The 12591-nt window shown below is 39.5% G+C and overlaps 1 protein-coding gene across 4 annotated transcripts in view; it reads left to right on the top strand.

Annotated features, from left to right (window-relative positions):
- The window catches only part of asb6 (ankyrin repeat and SOCS box containing 6), a 50132-nt gene that overhangs the window by 10784 nt on the left and 26757 nt on the right, over positions 1-12591 (top strand). The window contains exon 1 of one of the 4 annotated variants that reach the window (XM_039764431.1): positions 8-162. The exons of the other annotated variants lie outside the window; for them this stretch is intronic. The gene's annotated coding sequence lies outside the window, so the exon portion shown is untranslated. Of the gene's footprint in view, positions 1-7; positions 163-12591 lie in introns of those variants that run through there. 4 annotated transcript variants of the gene reach the window in all.

Below are 12591 nucleotides of genomic sequence, written 5' to 3'. Positions count from 1 at the left end.
AGAGTCCGCTGCATGCCCGCGTTTGCCTGAGTGGCGCTCGCCGATGTTCGGCTTTTATTATTAACGTGCCTAGCAGTGCGAGCGAAGGGGAATTACAGAGCCTAATAATCCTCCACCTGGCGGGCAGTCTCTTTTGTGTTTATGTTGGTGTGCGGAACTGCTGTAAGTAACACGGGATATTATCGTGAGAAATGAACTCGGAATCGTTGAAGTAATCGTGTCAGCGGGGGGCCTACGTGACCTACGCGACTGTAATGAGGGACGGGAGGAGAAGGGCATAGCACCCGATTTTAGATTATTAATCACATTAATTATATTCAGTATGAAAGGGTATTCCGAATGGGGACGGCGTTTGTCTTTACCGTGTTAGATTATTAACACAATAGTGGAGTGCATTTGTGTCTGCTGAGCAGCACGGAATAGATTATTAATGATCGAGTGCCACTAAATGTCAAAGTTGTTCCAGTTATTCTTGCTGGAATTTACACTTCTTGCTGAATTGTGTCTACTTTAACTTGATTACTTGAAGGCATTACCTTAAATTCCTCGATGTCTTGATTAAAGTTTTAATTAGAAAGAAGTTTATTTTTCCATTTGGCTTTTTACAGAAGCTCTTTAAATTAAATACATGCATACATACATACATAACCAGATATATGCAGGGTGAGTCAAAATCATGTTAACACCAATGGCGCTGCCACCATTAATGTGGACAGTGTATGTACCTCATTTGGTACATGTGTTGAACATGATGGTGAACAGGTTGAGGCATTCCTGTAAATCATTTTGCACATATGAAGTATGTTTTGTGAATAAATTGTTTCCGCCATTCAAATATTAACATAATTTTGACTCCCCCTGTATATACATACACACACATACACTTAACAGCGCCAGCATAAATTCACACCCGATCTGACGCTGTTCGTTTTCAAATAATATTGCATTAGTGCGATGATGTTTTTCACATATATTGTCTCTTTCTTTCAGGTGTGTAATAGAAACCACAGCATAGAGAGAAGTGTGTATATTTTAACAGGTACACACGTAGTAAATGTAGGAAGGATGATCCTTGCGTGTGTGTGAACTGTTAACGTTTGAATCTGATGATTGCATATAGCGCTGAAGTTACTACTCTACTATTCTTTCCTCTGCATGTCCTGGAGTACAAAAGAAACCGCATACAGTAACGTGGGGACTGGCAAGATCGAGGAAAAAAAAAAAAAACACCACATGCGGTCACTGATTACAAATTGCAAGATGTTATGCGAATGAATATGAATAATGTTGCATCTGTGCCACAAAGTTTTCCGTAATGTACTATACAGGTCATAAAATGAATAATTCAAAATATCATGTATACCTATGTCTGTTTTTTTGTTTTTTTTTTGACATCATAGGCCATAAGGTGCATACTAATTTAGCGTGAGCAGGAACACTCAATAAAACCGAATAAAAAAAATAAATAAATCAAGTGACGGTGAGATACGAAGAAGGCAGATTCGCCAGCATCTGTGTGTCAGCTTGAATTCCTCCAGATGAGAGAATGTCCAGTTCCATTGTCTCAAAACACTCACATCTCCAGTTATTCCCAGTTTCAAATAAAAACTAACAGCGTCAGATCCTTCGTGGGTGGTAGTATGTATCGTGATCGTGATTTAGAGAGAATAAAAGGGAAAAAAAAGGTAACTTGTGAGGATCGAACCGGGGACTCTTGACTACAAGTCAGCCAATCTTACCGCTACGCCACAGAAGCTGTTGTCTTTTCCTTGAACCTTTTGTGAAAGTGTTTACTTGATCTTTGGACTTCAGGCTTCATACATTATACAGTTCATGCCTACATTTTGTCATTTACTACTAAAATATGAAAAACGTTTCTGTTTTAAAAATGTGTTTACACAGATTACTGTGTACACACATGAAATGCATGTATTCCAAATAACAATCTATTATTTCCACTCTAAAACTCCACTTCACTCCCAGGTAATCAATCAAGGCATGAGCTCGGAGAAGTTCGTGCACGTTCCAAGTCGGTGGGGGGGGTGGAATAGCCGGCTGCTTGCAGCTTGTCTTCATCAGCACATTTAGAGGACAAAAGACGCTGGTGGAGAGGTGTGAACGTTTTTAAGGTGGGCTGGATCTACGAGTTTTTTCGTAGACTCTGGTAAGTCTAGTGTTAAAGGAGCCCCTGTAGCACTTTTTGACACACTTCTGCTGCGGACCTTACTTTTATTCTGTGTTAATTAGTGTTCCCTAATTTTAATTCTTATTTATTTTGTCTTATTTCTCTTTCTTCATCATGTAAAGCACTTTGAGCTACATTATTTGTATGAAAATGTGCTATATAAATGTTGCTGTTGTTGAATTACTCATTGGGTGAACGTCCTCAGAGTTTGAGTGTCATGGAGATGATGTGCAGGATTGTTCATAATGGTACTTGGTTTTGTTTTAATTCTCTCCTTTGCTACTTCCAGGTTTTCCTGAGCGTGTCCCATAACCAAGCCTGCCCTTCTAATTAGCTTGTTAATTCAGTGGGCCTCTCTTGATGTGATGTTAGCTCAGCATGCCATAGCATAGAAAATTGCACTGGCCATCACAAAGGTATAGAAGATGTGAAGGATGTTGCTACTCACATTAAAGGAATGCAGTCTCGTAAGAACAGAAGAGATTGCTCTACTGTTTCTTCTATAGATCCTGTGTGTGCTAAGACTAGTACAACCAGTCATTGATCTGGACCCTCGCATACTTTGAGGAGTTCACCACCTCTGCATTTACTCCCTTCGTAGTGATCAGACATAGAGGCTGTTTGCTGCGGTGAAAGTCAATAACCACTTCCTTGGTTTTGCAGATATGTTAAGATGCAGACAACTTACGCCAAGAAGCAAGTCCTCAACTTGAATCTTCACCTCTGTCTTGTTACCCTTATCAATACACCCGATAAGTGCAGAATCATCTGAGGATTTCTGCAAGTGACCTGACCTGCTGTTATATTTTATTATAGTTGGAGGTGTACAGAGTGAAGAGAGAAGCAGACAGGACTGTTCCTAGTGGTGCTCACATCCGTTTCAGAAACGTAGTCTTTAAGCCTCACAAACTGCAGTCTGCCTGTAAGGTAGTTCATTATTCAAGCAGCCATATAGAATGTTGGAAACATTTAGACGAGAACAGGCCATTCACCCCAACAAAGCTTGCCAGTCCTATCTACTTATATCCCCCAAAATAACATCAAGTCGTGTTTTGAGATTCCTGAAGTCTTAATATCTACCACAGTACTTGGTACCTTATTCCCTATGTCCATGGTTCTCTCTGAAGAAAAACTTTGTTTGAGTGAACATTACTTGTCCAATTTGGGTTTTTACAGAAGCTCATCAAATAAAAATAACGCGCACACACAAACTAGACACTATGGTTTGAACACACAGCCAAGTAATCTATACTAATAAAAGGCAAAGCACTCACTCACTCACTCACTCACTGACTCATCACTAATTCTCCAACTTCCCGTGTGGGTGGAAGGCTGAAATTTGGCAGGTTGATTCCTTACAGCTTCCTTACAAAAGTTGGACAGGTTTTATATCGAAATTCTACGCGTAATGGTCATAACTGGAAGCAGTTTTTCTCCATTTACTGTAATGGAGATGAGCTTCAACGCCGTGGGGGCGGAGTTTCGTGTGACATCATCACGCCTCCCACGTAATCACGCAGTACATAGAAAACCAGGAAGACCTCAAAAAAGCGCTCAAGAAAACATGCATTATATAATTGAGAAGGCAGCGAAACAATAAGAAGCGAGTTCTGCTACTTCGGAAACAAAGCACGATGTAAACCTACACTTTAAATTAAGTTCATAGACAGGCTGCGCTGGCGTTTGTAATTTAGTGCCTGCCCATATAAGGCCATCCGTCAGCGGCAATCCAATAGCAAACTGCCACGGGTAAATATTCACGGGTGAAGGACTGTGCTTATGGAGAGGAAGATGAGATGGTCAGGGTGGTGTTTGACACAAACTCAGCGAAACTGCGAGAGAAAGTTTTAAGTGCCAGGACTAAGGTAACATTAAATAAAGCTATGGACATAGCACGAGATGGCACCAGCACAGCTGGGAACCTTCGATGCAAGTACACCGAGTGGCTCACGTGAACTGATGCAGTGCACAGATAAATAGCAACAGTTCCAAAGAGCTGAACAAAACCAATTACACAATTGAAAAGGCAGCAAAAATATGAAGCGCCTGATAAGCATATTCATAAATGCAGCTACTGTGGAAACAAAGCACACGGTGGAAAAAGTGAATGTCCCGCTAAAGGAAGACAGCGTAAAAAAAAACCCGTGCATGCAGTTTGTCACATCACAGATAAAAAGGAAGACGAGCTGTTTATTGATGCAGTAAGGAACTAATCGATGAATGAAACCTCTTATCTTTACAACGATTGACAAACACGGAATGTAACTTGAACACATCGTACAAATACGAGCCTGATTGAAAGAAATAATGATAATCAAATCCTTGATGACAGCAACATTCAATAACACTCACAAAACAATTACTGTATATTGACAATCATGTTACGTTATTTTTAAAATGTTCCCTTTTCTTTTCATAACTTCTACTTCTCCACTCGATACACGGGTATATATATATAAATGTATATCTATAGCCCGATCTACAATACATACTTTAGCATAGACAAGCAGTGGCGCAATTGTAGAGTCTTCCTCTAACGCCGACATTCGAGGTTCGATTCCGAGAGGGATGTACTGACTATGTACGCGCTACCGATTCATTTTACCTTCCCATCTCCTTGGTTTGGGACGTATGAAAAATATTAGGTTAACGAGAATCATGTTACGCTATTTTTAAAATTTTCCCTTTCTTAGCACAAGCACAGTTGAGAAGCTTCGATGCATGTACTCCATAACGCGTTAAAAAATAACGCATTTAATCACACTTTCAATTCCAAGCAAACGGGAACTTTTGTCAATGCATGATTTCCTGGTACATCCATTACACTGATGCACACATCACAGCTACAAAAATGTTAGAGTCGGAATAAAGCGTGTTCCTACGACTGATCATTTCGACTACCCGAAAGCCTTGATAAAAGCATGGTTTTGTGCACACTGAAAAGCAAGCAAAATTAGATGCATTACAGAAAGCGGACTTTGTGGCTCTTACTGGGGATCATTGGACTTCCGTGACCGTTAGTAATTCTAAATACATCTAATTACAAAATGTTCAATGATCACACTGTTTTAGCCTAATGTACAAAATAATTTTGGCTAATGTTACTCAGAGTTTAAAGAGTAAGCTGGTCAAATTACCTTTTATGTTTCTGACTTATTTTTTAAGAAGAAAACTGCACTTTATGGTGAAATTTTGGTTATTATTATTTAAAGACAATACTATTCTGAAAATGTACTTAAAGTACTTAAACTACCACTTTATTTTTAAGTCTGCCCAATTTTAACCAGGGATGATATTTTTGTTTCTGTTTTGAATTCAAATGCAGTTTAAAAGCTTTTTTCAGAAATTAAAACAGCTTCAGTTTACAATATTCATGTCCATGTCTATTATTTGATTCTGTCGCTCACTAAAACCGTTTTAAATAAAAAAAAACATTTGCGATTTGGGGCAAATTTACGTGTGATTACATACGATTAATCAAGATTAATTCTTACACAGCCTCTAATTAATTGGATTAATTTTTTAATCGAGTCCCACCTAATATATATATATGTAGATATATATATGTAGATATATATATGTAGATTTGTGTGTATATGTGTATATATATATAACTGTATATATGTGTATAGATGTGTATATATATATATATATATGTTTATATGTATATATATGTTTATATATGTGTCTGTGTGTGTGTGTGTATATATATATATATATATATATATATATATATATATATATATATATATATATATATAGCAACACTCATGACAATTACAAAACAATTACATTGTCAATCATGTTACGTTATTATTAAAATGTTTCCTTTTCTTTTTACTTCTCGCTGCCAATCGCAGCTATTTTGCTATATATATATATATATATATAAATAGATAGATATGACAACAACACTCATATCAATGACAAAACAATTACATTAACAATCATCTTACATTATTTTTAAAATGTTTGCTTTTCTTTTTCATAACTTCTTTAACACACTACTTCTCCGCTGCGAAGCGTGGGTATTCTGCTAGTAATTAGTAAAATGAAAAAGAAAACTTCTGACTTGTTAGTCACCGCAAAGCATTATAAAGGCACATTGTTTCATAACTCACTTCTGTGGAATAATTTGTTGGCTTATAGATAGATACTTTATTCATCCCAAGGGGAAATTCACATACTCCAACAGCAGCATACTGATAAAAAATAATATTAAATTAAAGAGTGATAACAATGCAGGTATAACAGACAATGATCCGCAGATCAGCTGCTCCTAACCGTTCCCAAGGCACGTTTTAAAGCTTGTGGTGAAAGGGCTTTTTGCGTCTGTGCACCCAGGCTCTGGAACTCCCTACCCTTAGTGGTTAGGCAAGCCGCCTCAGTCGCCACATTTAAATCATGCCTAAAAACGCACTTCTTCACATTGGCTTTTAATTCTTAACCTGTCTCATTTCCACTTGCTTCTTCCTATTTCTCAATTTTATTGGGTCCTCTGACCTGTTTTTAGTATCTCTGTTTTAATTCTCTCTTAATGTTTTTTTTTAGTCCTGCTTCTTTTTTAACTGTGCAGCGCTTCGGTCAGTTGTAATGCTGTGGTTTTAAGCGCTCAACAAATAAAATGGTATGGTATGGACAATGACTTTGTGTAATGTTAATGTTTAACCCCCCGGGTGGAATTGAAGAGTCGCATAGTGTGGGGTCTCCTCAGTCTGTCAGTGGAGCAGGACGGTGACAGCAGTCTGTCGCTGAAGCTGTTCCTCTGTCTGGAGATGATCCTGTTCAGTGGATGCAGTGGATTCTTCATGATTGACAGGAGTCTGCTCAGCGCCCGTTGCTCTGCCACAGATGTCAAACTGTCCAGCTCCGTGCCCTCAATGGAGCCTGCCTTCCTCACCAGTTTGTCCAGGTGTGAGGCGTCCCTCTTCTTTATGCTGCCTCCCCAGCACACCACCGCGTAGAAGAGGGCCGCCACAACCGTCTGGTAGAACATCTGCAGCATCTTATTGCAGATGTTGAAGGACGCCAGCCTTCTAAGGAAGTATAGTCGGCTCTGTCCTCTCTTGCACAGAACATCAGTATTGGCAGTCCAGTCCAGTCCAGTTTATCACCCAGCTGCACTCCCAGGTATTTATAGGTCTGCACCCTCTGCACACAGTCACTTCAGGTCCATGAGGGGCCTGGTCCTCCTAAAATCCACCGCCAGCTCCTTGGTTTTGCTGGTGTTCAGGTATGGTGGTTTGAGTCACACCATTTAACAAAGTCCTTGATTAGTTTCCTATACTCCTCCTCCTTCTCCTGCCCACTCCTGATGCAGCCCACCATAGCAGTGTCGTCAGCAAACTTTTGCACGTGGCAGGACTCCGAGTTGTATTGGAAGTCTGATGTATGTTGGCTAAACAGGACCAGAGAAAGTCCAGTCCCCTGCGGCGCTCCTGTGCTGCTGACCACAATGTCAGACCTGCAGTTCCTGAGATGCCCATACTGAGGTCTGTCTGTAAGATAGTCCACGATCCATGACACCAGGTGTGAATCTAAAGCATTCCATGTTAGTGCTCCAGAGAGATTGTACTGTAATGATGATAATGAGACAGAAAATATTCTACCATAGATTTGGTGAAGTTTTTGATCTTGACCTCTTGCACATGTAGTTGCGTTTTTCTACCGTAGGTTTTGCATATGTAGCTGCGTTTTCTACCGTAGGTTTGATGAAGTTTTTGATCTTGACCTCTTGCAAATGTTCAGCAGCTTTTAGTTTGCCTCATAGAACAGTCCTGGCAACAGTGTGACTATTTTATATTTATACATATTAGTTTCCGGTGGCATGGTTGCGCAGTAGGTAGCGCTGCTGCCTCGCAGTTAGGACACCTGGGTTTGCTTCCCGGGTCCTCCCTGCGTGAAGTTTGCATGTTCTCCCTGTGTCTGCGTGGGTTTCCTCCCACAGTCCAAAGACATGCAGGTTAGGTGCATTGGCGATACTAAATTGTCCCTAGTGTGTGCTTGATGTGTGTGTGTGCGCCCGCGCCCTGTCCGGGGTTTGTTTCCTGCCTTGCGTCCAGTGTTGGCTGGGATTGGCTCCAGCAGACACCCTGATCCTGTGGTTAGGATATAGCGGGTTGGATAATGGATGGATGGACATGGTTTAACAGTTATGGTATGGTTAAAGAAATATGGATTTCAGTTGTGTCAAAATCAGACAAAACCATACAGTATGCCTAATATGTTTAGATATAATTATTTTTGTCATGTTAGTATATTGTCTATAGGTATGTCCCATTAAAACAAGCAAAAAACAAACTAGATACCGAGTATGGACAAATTTATAAAATTATTATATTTTGTGATCATTTGTGCTTTAAATTTTGCAGTCATTTTGGAATAAATCAATGAACAAATGGCTGAATATTAATTTCTCCATTTCACAATTCACTTTTCTCCCCTCTCACCGTAACATTAACTCATGCAGCACATGATAAACCTGGGATATAGAGACATAGCAAATTTCATGAACAATTGCAAGTCACATAAACATGCAGACATACCAGTATTGATGGATAAATTAAATTGGGCTTCTTCGCGTTTTCTGTGTTTGTTCCCCACGATTCTACCCTTTGCAAATACAATGTAAACATTTGCTGTCTTGCATTATATGGATATGGAATTACTCTCTTATTGATGGTTCTTTTTGAAACATTACTTTTTTGTTACTCAGAAACAGTTCATGGGCTAATCTGTGATGACTCTATGGGTAAATTTTAAGCTTTGTAGAGTACGGCATACAACGTACCCTGCCCCGTTTTAAAAGTTTTAGTAAAAATTCAAAGCAAAACAGTTCACACAGAAAGAGAAAAAACTGAAGGCAGGAAAAGCAAAGTTCTTGTTTAAAGAAGATTCTGTTTAAAGCTTATTTATCTTGTTTTATATTTCTCTTAAGTTTGGTCATACAGTCGTACTTTCAAATGTTTATATCAAAACAGTCAGAAAACTGTATGCCAGTCTCCTGTTGGCAAAAATATCTGACAGACCGAGCTAGCAGTGAGACTGTGTCCTAACTGGCTTAATTAACACTCCGTTTTACAGAGACCGCTAAGAAGGTTCTATTTCATGTTAACTTACAGGGGGTAAAAGACAATTCCATAATCTAATTAACAATGAGATTCTGATCTTATATTGAAATTAAGCAAACACTTGAGTGAATTTAACATTAACTTTCTAAGATTGGCTCTTACAGTACATTTTCCGTGAAATAATCTGCAAGCCATCTCCGTTTTTACTGTGGTGATAGCAGGATAGCTTGATGATAATGATAATACATTTTATTTATAATGTGCCTTTCACCGCCCAATGACATGGTACAAGACATAGCAAAAACGGGCAAAAATACAGGGGCATCCTGATCAACTGCTGACAGAGGCCAGACTGCTGCTACACCACCACCTAGTGGATGAAAATCAAATTGGTCATCCTCCGCCACTTTCTTTGTTTTTCATTTTACTTGCGTGTTTACGTCTCCTAATTTTGTGCCTTGCCAGGAAAGAGGCAGCACCTCTCAGGTTGAAACCCCCATGTTAGTTAACAGGTGGCACACACAGAACTGCAGAGTATGTTGATATGCTTCTGTTCCTAAACAAAAATACATAAAACACTTCTCAGTCATAAAATCAGGACGTTCATAATATATTTTCACTTAGTGACAGTAAAATTCATATTTCTGGGAAATGGATCTTTGTATCTAAATTAGCCTTAGTGTGTGCTTGGTGTGTGGGTGTGTTTGTGTGTGTCCTGCGGTGGGTTGGCACCCTGCCCAGGATTGGTTCCTGCCTTGTGCCCTGTGTTGGCTGGGATTGGCTCCAGCAGACCCCCTTGACCCTGTGTTCGGATTCAGCGGGTTAGAAAATGGATGGATGGATAATTTTTGATGTTATTAACGATAGCTCACTTTTTAACAATGCTGATTAATCTTTCAACTTGATCATGAAATGTAAGCAACAAAGCTGTGTGAAACCATTCAGAGCAGCCAGATATCATTGGAGACACATTTGGAATTACTGCAGCAACTCTGTTAGGACCGTTAATGTCGATTGGTGATGTTTTTTGTTTTGTGGCGACCGCTCTGAACAGTAATTTTGTGTAGGTTAGGCAGTCAGAGGTAAGTACTGAATTAACTGAATGAGTGGCATGTTTATTAGTGGGCTTTGTGCTTAACACTGTTTTTGACAAATTAAGTGCCCAAAGTAATGCAAAGATGGAGGAACTGCATTAGGTCAACATACTTTATTTTGCATAGTTAATACAGTGGGGGAAAGAAGTATTTGATCTGATTTGATTTGTACGTTTGCTCACTTACAAACAAATGAAGAGTCTCTAATTTTTATGGTAGTTTCATTTTAATGGAGAGAGACAGAATATCAATCCAAAATCTACAAAAAAAACACATTACATAAAAATTTATAAATTCATTTGCATGTCATTGAGTGAAATAAGGATTTGATCCCCTGTGACAATGCTGGCTGCCACAGGTTGTCTGTGTGCCACACAATCAATCAATCAATCCCAGATACTGCTGATCTCACATAAAAGTTATAAATTGATTTGCATGTCATTGAGAGAAATAAGGATTTGATCCCCTACAACCCAGCCAGAATTCGGACTCCCACAGATCAGTCAATCAATTCCAGATACTCCTGATCTCAACTCATGATGTGTATAAAGCCCACCTGTCCACAGAATCAATTTCTATCATTCCAACCTCTCCACCACCATGGGCAACACCAGAGAGCTGTCAAAGGACGTCAGGGACAAGATTGTAGACCTGCACGAGGCTGGAATGGGCTACAAGATCATCAGCAAGAAACTTGGTGAGAAGGTGACAACTGTTGGTTTGATTATTCGCAAATGGAAGATAAATATAAAATGACCATCAATCGCCCTCGGTCTGAAGCTCCATACAAGATCTGGCCTCATGGGGTGAGGATGATCATGAGAAAGGTGAGGGGTCAGCCCAAAACTACACGGGAGGAGCTTGTTGGTGATCTGAAGGCATTTGAGACCACCACAGTCACCAAGAACACCACTGGTAACACACTACGCAGTTATGGATTGAAATCATTGCAGCACCTGTGAGGTCCCCCTGCTCAAGAAGGCACAGGTACAGGCACGGACGTTCACTGGCAAACTTAAGACGGGCCTGTACGTGTGCCTCCTTGTGCAGGTCTTGTCCTTGACATCCTTTGACAGCTCTTTGATGTTACCCATGGTGGTGGAGAGGTTGGAATGGAAGAAACTGATTCTGTGGACAGGTGGGCTTTATACACATAAGGAGTTGAGATCAGGAGTATCTGATTGATTGATTAATTGAGATCTGTGGGAGTCAGAATTCTGGCTGGGTTGTAGGGGATCAAATCCTTATTTCTCTCAATGACATGAAAATCAATTTATAACTTTTATGTGATGTGTTTTTTCTGGATATTTCAGTTGATAGTCTCTCTCCATTAAAATGAAACTACCATAAAGTTAGAGACTGTTCATTTCTTTGTAAGTCAGTAAACTTACAAATTCAGCAGGGGATCAAATCCTTATTTCCCCCACTGTAGTCGTACTGCTTTCTGTGAAAAGAATATGTCACCGGATGACCTTTCAAGTTTTCTTGATTCCTGTTGTTTTTACAGGCAGTGTGACATAGGGGCCCAAGCCTTTGGAGAGTAGGACACAACACTTACTGTACATCCCTCTTTTCCTCTTAGTGCTCCAGTTATGATTGGAATGGCTATGTATATGCTGTATTATTTTAAACTTGTGTTTATGTGGCGCATTGAAATTTGTTTCTAGCACTTCGACACGACTCCTGTTAAAAGGTATAAACTGCACTGTGCTAAAAACATGCCAACTAATAGATGATAGTTTTACTTTCCTGGCTGATAAAGAGTAGGAACCCACGATTACATTTCATTTTCAGCCCAGCTGGGGGAGATTCAAGGCCAGAACCAACTGTGGACAGGTAGTTATATCTGTCTATTATATTAAAAAAAGTTTTCCGCCGTGTTCGTGATATTCAGCCTTGACCATGCCCCTCCACACTGCTCGACCAATCATTACTCCTGCTGCGCACATCCTCTCTCCATACGCTAACTCACCCTTCAACGCAATCGGTTATAACGGCAAGGCAGAAATGCAAATCATCTATTCAAGAACGTTGAATTTTAGATTGTGATAGAAAAAGCGTGGCAAGAACTGATAAAGAATGTGGAAAAAAAAGAAAATGAACAAAAATGAACTACATATAATATAAATCAAGAACAAAGAGAATCATCCAATAAACGAAAAAGACAAAAAAGTCCCAAACAATATATGAACGGAAATTCAAAAAAGCAACGTTTATAGAATGCAAGTTAGAGGATAAAGTA

The sequence above is a fragment of the Polypterus senegalus genome, chromosome 9, assembly GCF_016835505.1.
Source record: "Polypterus senegalus isolate Bchr_013 chromosome 9, ASM1683550v1, whole genome shotgun sequence".
NCBI lineage: Eukaryota > Metazoa > Chordata > Cladistia > Polypteriformes > Polypteridae > Polypterus > Polypterus senegalus.
The sequence above is the reverse complement of the archived record's forward strand: the minus strand, read 5'-3'. Positions and strand labels throughout refer to the sequence as shown.